The following is a 13,803-nucleotide window of genomic DNA, read 5'->3' as shown; positions in this document are numbered from 1 at the left end:
TTTCTACATGTTTCTCAAACACCTTCTTTGTCTAAGCAAGAGATCACCACCAGTGAAATGTCTTCTTTCTGAATCCCCCCTGAGAAGACCAGTTACAATTGTGTTTCCTGGTTTGGTTTGCTGAAGTCCACCAGCGTAGAAACACACATTGGTGAAGGTTTTCCGCAGTGCCCAGGCTGGGACATGTTTGGTACCAGAAGAGTCCTCAGCACTGCTCTCAAATACATGAATCTAGGAACACGTGAAACATGGCCAGGGAAAGAGACACAGAGATTATTAACATAAAAGTGAAAATAACAAAGGTCATACAATTAAAGGAATGAATGTTAAACTGAAAATAAGCTAAATGTCAATCAACAAGGGCTAGGTTACATAATAAAAGAATCATCCATATGCTTAAATACAACACTAAAATGTATCAAAGAATCTATAATATTATGGAAATGAGTTCAAGGTACATTACATACAAAAGGAAATGACGTAGTAGTAAAATCACGTTTATGTAAAAACATGTTTAACATATAACCCTATGTTCATATTTATATTGCAAATTGCTAGCATTCATATATAACATAAGAATGGCACATGAGTGAAGTAGCCTTTTACTTTTGGCTGCAAACCATTTAAATGCTAACCACTTATTGTTTTGATATGTTTCACTAAATGTATTTCATACAAACAAGAACTATGCATCTTAGCCTTGGGTGGATGAAAATATTACAGGCTCTGTTTGCCCAGTCCACCTTCTTCTTCTAGGATTTTTATCTCATTTTGATGGTTCTGGAATCAGAAAAGTCTTCAATTTGTCAAAAAATCACACACCTATTGCAAACTCCGTGTTGACTTATGGCACATTTTTCTAGCCGGGTTAGAGAAAACTTAGAGAAATGAGAAGTGATATGATCAGTAACAAGAGCAATACCGGTGCCTCAAGTTCAGCCATGCGGTCCAGATAAGTGGAGACTTTCATTTTTCTTCCTGTGACCACGTAATGTCCATGTCTTTAACCTCTGTGTCTTAGGAACATGTCGAAAGGAGCTTTCATTTGTTACGTTATACAGCATTTCATGGATGTGAACAAGCATGGTATAGGAGTTTATGTAAGGAATAGTTGACTGGATCAACAATTTACCCTCTGTCCCAAGACCTCTATCTAGGCCCAACAATACACCAAATGCTATTCTTCCCTATAAGCAATACCTTCTTGGTCAGACAGAAGAGCAACAGAGATATGTCCAAACATGCCAATGTGATAACAGTCTTTCTACTGAGCACTTTTGACCTGGACAAAACCAGAATTGGTTTCAATTGTTTTTATTCGAGAGTTAAATCACTAATTCATCTGCACCTACATAACTATATTATGTTTTAGTTTATAGAGTGAGTCTTATCTGAAAGCAAATATTATAATAATTTATGAAAACAAAATATTAGTTTAATAAAGCATCCAGAGAATTCAAAGAAAGCAAAGGGAGGAAAATGGGGGGAGGGGATGTTTAATGAGTTGGTAGGCTATCCTTAATATTTTAAAGAGAGGCTGAGTAGTCATAAGGCAAATATTGAGTAAAATTAGGTATCAAAACTAAGACAGCATGTGGACGTGTAGAGTAAGGGATATTTTTAAATGTAAAATTTCCGATCTCTTTCTTTTTATTGGGTGTAAAGAACTTCCTACCCCTGGACCTGTGGCTGTTACCATCTTGGCAGGAATACAGACATTCTAAAGAGACTGCTTGTGCCTCTTGTCTCTCAGACTATTTAGACAGTGGGCCCAAGACATTGTAATTTCTCTAGGAATTAGAAGAAAAGGACCAAACTTGTTGCTAGGCAAAAGGAAATCATCTCCCAGGAAGAGATTTAACATGGTTCTGACAACTGAGACTACCATCTAGGACAGCAGTTCCCAACCCGCAAGTCGTGGCTCCTTTGGCAAGCCTCTATATCCAAAAATATTTACATTATGATTCATAACAGTAGCAAAATGGCAGTTATGAAGTAGCAATGAAAATAATTTTATGGTTGGGGGTCCCATAACTTGAGGAGTTGTTTTAAAGGATCACAGAGTTAGAGAGCTACCATGTGGTTGCTGGGAATTGGATTCAAGACCTCTGGAGGGGCAGCCTGCGCTCTTAGCTGCTAAGCCATCTCTGCAGCCACAGCATCAGGAAGGTTGAGAACCACTGCCTGAGGGAATCAGTCATGGGTCAGTGATGGGTAGAATCACACCGTGGTTGGAACTAGTTAGTTATGCATATCTCTAGCCTTCCTTTTAAGTCTAAACTTCATGTGAAGGTGGATTTGAGCTATCCATCAGTCTCTTTGTTCCTTCTCATAACTAAATCACATTGGATACATAGTCTTTCTTGGCTTTTCCCTATTATTTTTCTCTTTAATTATCATGCCATGGACAGGTGGCCTAGCCTTAATAGAGCTTCCGGAGCCCAGGTTCTGAAACAACTAATGGTTGAAAGGGACATATTTTCTGAAGAAATTATTTAAAGACATCTTCTAGGGGCGTGGTGACCTGATGCTCCCACCAATGAGAAGAGTCCTTGCTTCAGATACTCCCAAACAGCAGGTGGCTGATGACACTGAGAAAATCTAAGGAGGAAGAACAGGTGGCCCTAGGCCCAGTCAGCCAAGAAACTAAGTATGAGATCTGGGTCCTGCGCTCTCAGGATCCACGTTTCCATGCTGACTCAGGGGGCATGAATGACAAACACAGAGTGTGGAGATTTCTGGTATGTAGACAGTCTATGGTAACTGAGAGGGGGAAGAATAGGCCAGATATTAAGAAATAGGCTATTAGTGCAAAATGTACATATATATGCTGAAATATGTGTAATAATATCTCACTAGGATCTAATACCATCTCACTATCCAATAATATATCTATTATTATTTTTATAGGCTTGTATAGAGTATAATTCAGTAACATACACACACACACACACACACACTTGCTTCTGTGGGTTTAGTCACTTGTGCCCACATAACTGCTTACCAGTAAAATTATGGCCCCTGTATCTAAAGTCAGGTTCTCCTGCTGAAGATTTGGGTTCTTTGAAGAGAGAGCAAAGACTCCCACTTCTGAAGAATGAAAACATTCTATCTTTTCCTCATGATGATGGTCACATCCATTTCCAGAGAGGATAGAGAATCCTGAAAAAAAAAATGCTCAAGAAATTTGCTGATGGGCTTGGTAAAAACAATATCTCTTTCTGGGAGGCAGTTTTGCCCTTTCCAACCCACAGTAAAGCTTCTTAGAATAAGACATTGAAATTCAAATAGCCAGTGGTTCTCCTAACCCTTTGAGAAAATGCTCCCCTGAGCACCACTTCCTTTTGATCAACACTGCACCTTAGTGGGCCTTCTTATGACAAGTTAGCTCTGATTTCTCTCTGTCGAGTCTGCTCTTTCTGTTCCTTTCAATGGTTGTCAAAGCCCAGATGGGAGCAAAATGAGCAGATTTGTCAACAGCAGGGCAGAATGAACCTTTTGGTGACTTTTCTTTCTTCTTAATATTTGACCTTTCTGTTGCTTATCGCGGACTTGCAGCCCAGAGCTGGTAAGAATAATTTCTTGGACAAGAAGGTTTTATGGCTCTAAAATGAGATGTGGAAAAAGGGCATCAAAACTCTCACTAATTTCTAAGTGAAGTTTAAGCATTTCAATTCTTAAAAAAATATCTGTGACTCTTCCTCAACTAAATGGCAGATATTTTCCCATTAACTTAATAGTGTTGTGTGTTTTGTTGTGTGTACTTAAAACTGTTGCTCTGAGCTGGCAGTGGTGGCACACACCTTAATCCCAGTATTCAGGAGGCAGAGTTAGGCCGATCTTTGTGAGTTCAAGGCCAGCCAAGCCTACAAGAGCTAGTTCCAAGACAGGCACCAAAGATACACAGAGAAACCCTGTCACGAAGAGCAGAAACAAAAAGAGAAAGGAAAAAAAAACCTGTTGATCTGAAATTGATTCCTAGATTCTGTTAGCCTTCAAAATGAACAAAATAAAAACTGGAGATTAATGAGAGGTAAAGAATTAGGAAGGGATATTAAGAATAAATCATAGCTGGGTACAGAGCCACACTCAAACAGTCCAGTTATGCAGGGGACTCGTGTGGGGCATGAATCCAGTTCAGTATTGTGAGACCAACGTGGACTACTTGAGACCCTGCTTATAAAGAAAACAAAACCTAAAAACAAATGACAAAACACTAAGTTCTTCGTATTTCTCAATCTAATCGCCAGACAATGAGATGTTTCTACCTCAGAAGCTTAGTCCACAGAGAATCCTCTCAAATGATGGGCTTTGTGCAGACAAAAGCAAGGCATTGGAATAAGTTCCTATTAACTCTGCATAGACTCCTGCTTTCTAGGAAACCACTTTAGTATGCAGATATTTAACTTAAAAGGGGACTCTCGTTAGGACTATGCTGCTGGACTAAGGTTAAAACTTAGCAGCCGAGTATCTTGGTGGGTCTAGGCCAAGGTATGGGCTGCATAGACCATAGACCACACCATGCAACAAATAACATGTAAGAGGTTTATTGGGAGGGGATCAAAAGCCATCTTGGAGTGGGATGAGGGAGAGGGAGAGAAGGAGAGAGAGAGAGACAAAGAGAGAGAGACAGAGACAGAGAGAGAGACCAGGAGAGAGAGAGAGAGAGAGAGAGAGACCAGGAGACAGAGAGAGAGAGAGAGAGAGAGAGAGAGAGACCAGGAGACAGAGAGAACAAGAAAGGAACATGTGCCATTATGTCCAGAGGGGCCTTATGAAGGGTGCTCATGCTGCACAATGGCAATCCATAAGCTGCTGGTGCCGAGTTGCTGAAGGCACGCTGTGGGAACACTTAATTTTTAACAACTCAGACTCAGAGTTGAAGTCACATCATTCATATGCCATTGTTTAGTCACTTTGAACCTTTGTCTGTCCATGAATAATTTGAGTTTCCTCAAGAATTGGGGTCTAATAGGAAAGAATGATCAGGACATATCAATACATAACAGAACATATAATAAGCCCACGAACGTGGCCTTGAACATTGCTACCGACAGTGGAAGACTCAAATCTGCAGCAGTATAGAAGCCATGTAGCCCTAGGTTCAACTAATAGTTCATGGATAGAATCAGAAGCCTAATTTCTTCAACCAGAATTATTCCCATGCCACATCTGAGGATAAAAAGTTGCCACCAAGGTCCAGGAGGAGCTTGAGAGCTGATATTTTATATATAACCTTGGCCTTAGAGCTCTTAGAACCAGCAAGCAGCAAGCACAGAGGATACATTTCTTAGAAAATTTTTACTCAGTTGCTGACTGCTGGCTGCCTGCCAAAGCTCACTAGCCTTTCGAGCAATTGCAGTTATGTGGGGGGTAAAGCAGTATAACCCGGAGCCCTGAAAAACTGAAAGCCTGCTCCAGGATGTTGTAACCTTAGAGCCAAACCTTCTGAGGACCGAGGAGACAGAAATGAGAAACAAAATAAACAGCATCCCTCCTCGCAATAACAAATGTGCTAGTTCCGGATAAAGGATTTTTGCTTCATTCCTTTACCCTTTCCCCCCTCAACAGAAGTTTACATTTCTGGTACCTGATCAGCCAGGCTTCTTTGCTCCCCTGGATGAATGGCTGTGGAACCAGCACAAGCTCTCTCAGTTTCCATTCCATGGTGGGTCCTAGTAAGGGATAAGAAGTAGAGTTGAAATCATTCGTATCTCAATGTCTTATAAGTTCCATGTGAGAGTTTTGATTCTCATATCTTTTCAAAGATACTTTGTAAGTATTCTCTTCATCTGTATTGCTGAAGTAAAAAACTTTTGTATTTTTCTAGCATGTCCCTGGATCTTTTCTATAAAAATCTACATGTATGTCTCTCAGAGGGTAGGGAGCCCTTCCCTGAAGGTTCTCCATGAATAATATTAATTTTGTTCCTTTCACTGAGACTCAGTACAAACTGCAAATAAAGCCATGATGAACATAATTTACCCCATAAAAGTCCCAAGAAGTGTGACCCTGGTATATTCTCTTCAATATACTGAATCATCTTCATTCTCCTGAGAGAACAGAAGAAATATCATTCTGCATATTTAGGATTAAATCAATCAGGTCAAAGAAACTGATAGGGAAGAAAGAATATCTAAAACCTTGCGAGAGACTTTACAGTGGGAACCCTAAGATGTTTGCTTGTATTTTAAATTACAGTTGATTCTGAAAATAAATTTGGAGAGAAAGTTGTCCTCCCTTTCTTCTTTTCATTCTTTCTTCAGGTGGAGGATTGCGAACTTAATGACTTTTACATCAGACCTGTCTGACTCCATGATCACTAAAGCAAAATGGATCAGGTTAATGTAGATGCTGCAAATGGTTCCAAAAAGGAACAGAATGCTGGGAAGAAGGGAAGTGAGGCAGACGCCATGGAGCCAGCCGCCAGGTCAGACATGCTGAATCTTTCCCCGTAAGCCACCACCTCATGGTGCTACACACATTAATAGAAATGGGATAATCAAGATGTGAGAGTTAGCCAGTAAGAGGATAGAGCTAATGGGCCAGGTAGTGTTTAAATGAATACAGTTTGTGTGTTGCTATTTTGGGCTAAGCTAGCCGTGTGGGAGCCCGGTGGGACGAAAAGCAGGCCTGCTCGCCACATTACTACAATTTCCTTTGGATGGTACTCAGGTAATCTTAGTTTGTGGTTCTTCCTGCAACCAGGTATTGGCTCAGGATAAACTACTGAGACTCAGGCCTCCAGTGAGTCCTACTCTGGCAGGTGATAATGGTTGGAAGTAAAGAACTTCCTTTGGGTGGTCTGTTTCTATTTAGCTTATCATGTCTGGCTTCTACAGTCTAACCAACTATAATATTAAATACGTCAACCATGATGTCAAAGGATGTTCCTCATTAACCTTGTCTTGTCATGAGGTTATAGTAAAAAGAACCTCGGTGGCAGATGATTGCTCCTTGAAGTCTTAAACCAGAAAAATGGCCTCCTCCATGATGTATACTTTACAGTAGACAGTGATATCAGAGAAATTATCAATCTCATTGATACCTATGACAAAACCAACCAAGGATTCTTTAGATGGTTTTCTTGCCTTTTCTCTTCCTCTAATAAGGAAAAAACTGCCCCAATTAGTTTTATAATGGCACTCTTTGTAGGAACTGTAAAACTATTAACAGTCTCACTTTTTATATGTTATGGATGTTATTTCACTCGTATGACAAGCTGCAAAGATACACACTATCATTAAATGGCTGTCTTATGCTCTCATCATTGCCTTTGGCTAGGTTTTACACTTTTATACTGGCTCCTTAGACCCCAGCTCTTTTTACTGTTGCACCGCCCCATATCAATCCTTCCTCAGTTGAAGCAGCCAAGAGCAGTTCGAGCTCACAAGATGATAACAGCAGTTAGGAAGACTTCTGAGAGAGAATAAGAGACTGAGAGCTAGGCAGACTCCCTGGCTAGATACTAAAGGTGGCAAACTTGCAAGTTGGCAGGCTTCTTCCTCATTCTCCAGACTTGAGACAAAAACCTGGCAGCTTGAAACAAAGGTCTTGGTAGGCATTAGTCTCACATCAGCAGGCCCCCTGCTGATGGACTGGCTTGACAAGCTCAAGGCCAGATCAGGATATGGTACAGGACAGTTGCTGGCCAATCAACAATCCTATCGCTCTTCAAACTGAGCAACCTGAAATTAAAAGTGCCAAGCCTTGAGAAGAGCCTGGATTCTTCAGCTTTCAGAGTCCCCCCCTCCCCCCGCTGCTTCACAAAGGGTTTTTGTTCTGTGTGTCTTCTGCATGCATGTGCTTCCTCACTCCTGATAGTTGCTTTTCTCCAAGGGCTGATGCTGTCTGAAGCTGTTTGAGATTTCTCCCCTGCTACCTGTGGTACTTGAGCTATTTCCTTCCTTTTATTTCCTTAACTGATGGGGAAAACAAGCTTGATAAAGACTCGTAGACTTTATCAGTAGGTTCAGTGTCCTATGTTTCTAGTGTAATCCCAGCTTCTGGTCTCAATCTTTGGAAGCTTCCTCCTCTGAATCCATCAAACCTTGACTCTGGTCTTCCCTCTTCCTCTTCGGTGGTCATGTCGGCTTTCTGTTCCCCCTCCCTTGGGCCACCCAAGAGCACAGGCATCTAATTAAACCGGATATCTTTTAATTTGGTCTGATTCATTCTTTCGGAATATTCCTAACATTTTGGAGGTCCCACTGGGAGACAGTTTTTTCCCACGGGCTCAAGGCCACATGTTAGAAAACACCCTTATTGTGTGTGTCTTCTGCCAGGCTAAAATTGGCTTCCAGGCTAGATAGACTTTTTGTTTTTGTTTTTTTTTGCTTATGCTACTAGGGTTTGGGGGACACATTCGTGTTTACTTTTGTTGATTTTTGGGCTTTCCATTGAAGTTGCGATCACACCGCAAAAGTCCAATAAAAGCAGCTGAGCCAGACTTAGCTGAGGTGAAATTGCATGGCCCGGGATGCCTACCACTCAATCTTCACAACACTGTTTTTGGCTCAAAGGTTGACCCAGTGGATACACTGTGATAGACTTGAGCCCCACAATTGGACATAGGCTTACAATTGAGTTCCTGCAATTAGAAACCAGATCTGTTATCGCCCCTGGGCTGCCTTCTACAAAATCCTTATAAATTGGGACTGTCACATACAATCTGTCCCAAATGTCTAGTTTCTCTATGCACTAAGATGTGGCCTCAATATGACCTTGACAATGGGATGCAATGGCCACCAGAGGGAACTCTTGAGTTTTCTGTCCTCTAGAACCTAGAAATTTTGGCGATAAATGGACAGGATTCTCATATGTCCATGGTTTCTGGACACTATGCTCTCACCCCTCCCTCAATAGCCAGTGTCTTGCAGCACAGGTTTTAGTCACTAGGGTCACGGTGCCTCTAGATTCCCAGCCATCTGGAACCTGGGATCCCATGACCAAGAGTCCAGAGGCACCGGCCCCTCCCCCACTCCCTTGAACCCTTGCTACCCAACCCCCTCCGGAAAACAGCATTCTCTACATTTCTCCCTTTACCCACCCCTATCTACTCTCTCCCCAGCCAAACCAGAAATTCAAGGTCAACTTTCTCCCTATCCACCTTCCTCCTCCTCCCCTCCCTCCGATTGCATCTTTCTGCCCCCCATGCTTCAACCCACTTCTTGGACCCCCTCTACACACTGGACTAACCCTTTCCAATCCTTCCCTGTCTTCCCCCATACCAGATCTCACTATAACCCTGCCCTTCTCTGCCTTCTCTAGGAGGTAGCAGTAGCCAATGGCATTATTAAAGTCCATGTTCCCTTCTCCCTTCCAGATTGCTCTCAAATAGAAAAGCCATTGGGTTCCTTCCCTGTGATCCTTCTGTTTATATTAAGGAGTTTCTCTATCTGTCCCAGGCCTACGATCTAAACTGGCACGATTTCTATGTTATCCAGGGTTCCACTCTCATTCCCGAAGAGTGAAGTAGAATTCAGGCAGCAGCTAGAGAGTCTGCAGATCAAACTTACCTAATAGTTGTTACAGTCCCCGTGGGGGAAGTAGCTGTGCCAGCCACAGAACCATACTGGGATTATCAACCTGGCCAGAATGGCTGACAGAGGCGGGACATCATGGTTTGTTGCCTCCTTCAGGGTATGGAGATGGTCTCAGAAATAGTAATTAATTTCGTCAAACTTGGAGAGACCACACAGCTAGCTGACAAAAACCCAGCCATTTTTTAAAACTTATTACAAGAGACCATGGTTCAATATACTAGACTGGACCCAGCCTCCCCAGCAGGAGCCATGGTCCTGGCTACTCATTTTATTTCTCAGTCAACACCAGATATTAAAAAAAAAGTTAAAAAGGGCTGAGGAAGGTCCCCAAACCCCCATACAGGAATTGGTAAAAATGGCCTTTAAAGTTTTTAACACCCGAGAAGAAGCAGCTGAGTCTTCCTGACAGATGAGGCTGCAACAGGTGGCAACACTCAAGCTCAGCTGCCCTGAGGCCACCGCGACCCACAGAAGGGGAACAAGGGAAGTCAACCACAGGGTCCTGTCCCACTGAAGCTCAGCCTAAGTCAGTAGCCCAGGGCTGGCCTCCAGCTCCTCTGATTCCACAGGACATATTTTGTTCTTGACTCCCTCCTATCAGCCCTGTTACCAATCAAAAGAGAGGGACGAGCTCATAAACAAGGGGGCCACAAGAACAAAGGTTGGATGGTTCTATTTAAATAACCATCTCATCTTTCCTCAAGACCAGGCATTGTCAATTATTTCAGACATCCACCAGACCTTACACACAGGCCCCAAAGCTTTGGAGCCCCTCTTTGACCCTACCCATCTCCAAGATGGTATTTCACAGGTTCACTCCTTTGCCAGATGCATACCCAGTCTAATGCACAGGTGGATCTTCACATACATCAGTCTCTACATCAGCTTTGTGGACACCAACAGGCTGAAGATTGGCAGGTTGATTTCACCCATATGCCTACTGATAAAAAACTCCATTATCTCTTAACACTTGTGAACACTTTTACAGGATGGATAGGAGCATTTCCAGCCTCCAGGGAAACAGCAGATGTGTTGTCTCAGGTACTCCTGGACCACATCATTCTTCAGTTTGATGTCCCATGGACCATTCAGACACACAATAAGCCAGCCTTCACTTCCAGGGTCATGGAGCTTGTGTCAGAAGCTCTCAACATCTCCTGCAAATTTTACATCCCCTACCATCCATAATCCTCAGGAAAGGTGGAGAGGGCCAATGGACTCATCAAACAACAGCTAATCAAGCTCTCCATTGAACTCAGATTATCTTGTTCCTCCCTTATCCCCATTGCCTTTACTAGTCTCAGAGCCATCCCATGTTATCCTATGGGCTTGACCCCTTTCAAGCTCCTTTATGGCAGCCCCTTTCTCCTCAACCATCACCTCCCAGTCCAAATTCCTCCACTGGTGGGGTACCTACCCTATCTCTCCCTTCTGAGGTCCCTTCTCCATTCACATGCTGACAGTTGTCTCCCTGCCCCCATACTAGTGGACATTAATGCCCCTAAACCTGCCCCACTCTTCCTAGGGGGCAGAGTACTCCTCAAAGATCTAGCTCCTAGGTCTTTTAAACCTCAATGGACAGGACCTCACATGGTAATCCTCACCATCCCCTTGGCTGCCAAGCTCTTGGGACACCCATGCTGGTACCATCTCTCCAGGCTCAAGCAGGCACCTACTCAGGACACTCGGCCTGTCCATCATCAGGACCTTCCACCCTCCAGTTTTCCAAGATGCAACAATGAAGGGCCTATCTGCTCCTCATCCTGGCACACTCATCTATGGTGATACAAACAAGATGGGTAATAACAATATTTTGGTATGGGAGGTCCTTCTGTCCATGTGTTGTTTTTATTGGTTAATGAATAAAGAAATTGCCTTGGCCTGTTGATAGGGCAGAACTTAAGTAGGTGGGGAAAACTGGAGTGAATGCTGGGAGAGGGAAGGCAGAGATGAGATACTATGGAGCCACTGCTAGAGTCAGACATGTCGAATCTTTGCTAGTAAGCCACTGCCACATGGTGATACACAGATTAATAGAAATGGGTAAAATTAAAATGTAAGAGTTAGCCAATAAGAAGGTAGAGCTAATGGGCTAAGCAGTGATTTAATTAATATAGTTCTTGTGTGATTATTTCTGTTCTGGGTGGCCAGGAAAAACAAGCGGGCCCTCCTCCTACAATATTTTTTTCTCCTAGTCTGCCTTCCCATCTTCCTCAAGAAACAGATACCTGGCATCTCCAGGATGGCAGTAAACAGGATGCTTCTCCAGCCACACCTGTTCCTGAGTATGAACCCACCAACACCCAGCTCTCCCCTTCACCATGTTGCCGCATGCCATCACAGGAAGTAGCCAGACTTGAGTCAACACCCCTTTATCTAAAGAGAGCTTAAAAGGTTGGTCCTAAGTTTCACCTCAGCTTCCTGTCACCCCTTATACAAAGAGACTGGAATGTAATCCCAGCCTCCAGCCTCTATCTTTGGAAGCCCCCTCCCATTAAAGCTTGACTTCTCCCCCCAGGAAAGGTCAAGATCAGTCCCACTGGCTATTTAAACTGCTCCCCAGAAAATAAACATGAAGTCTTCCCTCTTTTTCTTCGGTGGTCATGTTGGCTTTCCATACTTCCTCCCTGGCAACCTGAGAGCATAGGTGTCCAATTAAACCTGGATATCCTTTAATTTGGTCTGATTGGGATTATTTGCATTGGTGGAGAGGCTCGTTTTAGAAATATTACTAACACCTAGGAAGTTTCTTAGTCTGCATCTAAATTCAGTGACAAAGTGGTAATTAATGGGGATATCTAATCTGTGGTAGTAGATTTTTGCAAGTATCATCATGGAAAATGAAGTCAGACAGAATGCTGGGGTTTGGACTCTATGGGTCCTAAGATTGGCATTATGAAAGTCTATGGACAGTTTCCGTCTCAGGAATGAGCCCTCTCCTTGCTGGAATTATTTTCCACTCATTCTTTGACAAACAGTCCCCTTTAAAAACTTCCTTGAGAATTTCGCTTAAGAGCCAAGAGATAGCCCAGTAGCTAAGATCCCTTGCTGCTCTCCCAGAAGACTTGAGTTCAGTTCCCAGATCTGTAATCCTAGTTCCAGGGGACTTAACACAGCACCCTGACCTGTTTGCCCTTCCCTACAACACACACACACACAAGCACGCACACATGCATACAGCATACGACACACACACAGAGTACTCATACACAGACACACATGCATACCCATAAATAATAAAAGACACACCAGAAACAGATTTAGCTTAACTATTATCTCAATATTGGGGCATATTACATACAACAAACTTTGGTACGTTGAGGAACTCATTCATGTCATCTTGTGTTAAAAGTGATATATCTTGTGATAAACGTGAACATCATTAGATTCTGATGCTAAGCCTTAATGCTATAGACATCTGGCAAAGCAAAAGTCATGCAGACTAGCTTAAGATGCTATACTGAAAATACCCAGTCTTTTAATGAAAGTTGATGGCTGCTTGCTTGGGTCAGTCAACATCAGTGACGAGCAAGCAAGATGAAGCTCCCAGTTTCAGATCACTGAACAGCCCCCTCTGTTTACAACCACAGCTAATCACCAAGCTCCTCAAGGGCTGGGCTTGTATACAGCCAGTTGCATTCCACCCTCAACAAACGTTTTATTTAGGAACACAATCCTCTTGCTTGTTTGCTTGCTTTGTAATTCTTCACAATTGTGAATTATCAATGCACAGCTCTTGTCTGTATTTTGCAGGGCACTGTGGGCATCCTCTCTCCCCAGGGAGCCTTTGTTTCCTAAGGCAATTCACACTTTGGTAGGAATTAATCTTCTTGCTCTTTCTTTTGATGTCACCTGCAAAGTGAAAATTTAAACAAGCCGCCCCCCCCCCTCCCCGCCAATCAGTTTTCTTATCTTTCTCAGTGATAAAACAATATAAATCTTAGCCTGGAGCACATCTACAGAAAGTCTGTGGGAAACAACCAGAGCTGGTTTTATCAAGTCAAAGAGGCATCTTCAGTTCAGTGCTCACTGGTATGTAAATAGAATCCCCCTGCTGTAGTAGTTGCTGACAATTAGCTTCCACAGCAACATCCTCCAGAAGAGGTGGTGTGTGTATGAAGGCCCCTTCTTTGGATGGGACTGGGAAGGGAGAATTCTTGAGTATGTCTTTGCTTCTAAGAGAAGGCACCTACCCTGTCCTAAGGCACCTACCATGTCCTCTCCCCAGGGCACAACAACCCTCTACATAACTAAGGCT

The sequence above is a fragment of the Microtus pennsylvanicus genome, chromosome 12 (assembly GCF_037038515.1).
Source record: "Microtus pennsylvanicus isolate mMicPen1 chromosome 12, mMicPen1.hap1, whole genome shotgun sequence".
Classification (NCBI taxonomy): Eukaryota; Metazoa; Chordata; class Mammalia; order Rodentia; family Cricetidae; genus Microtus; species Microtus pennsylvanicus.
This window is presented reverse-complemented; position numbering follows the sequence as displayed.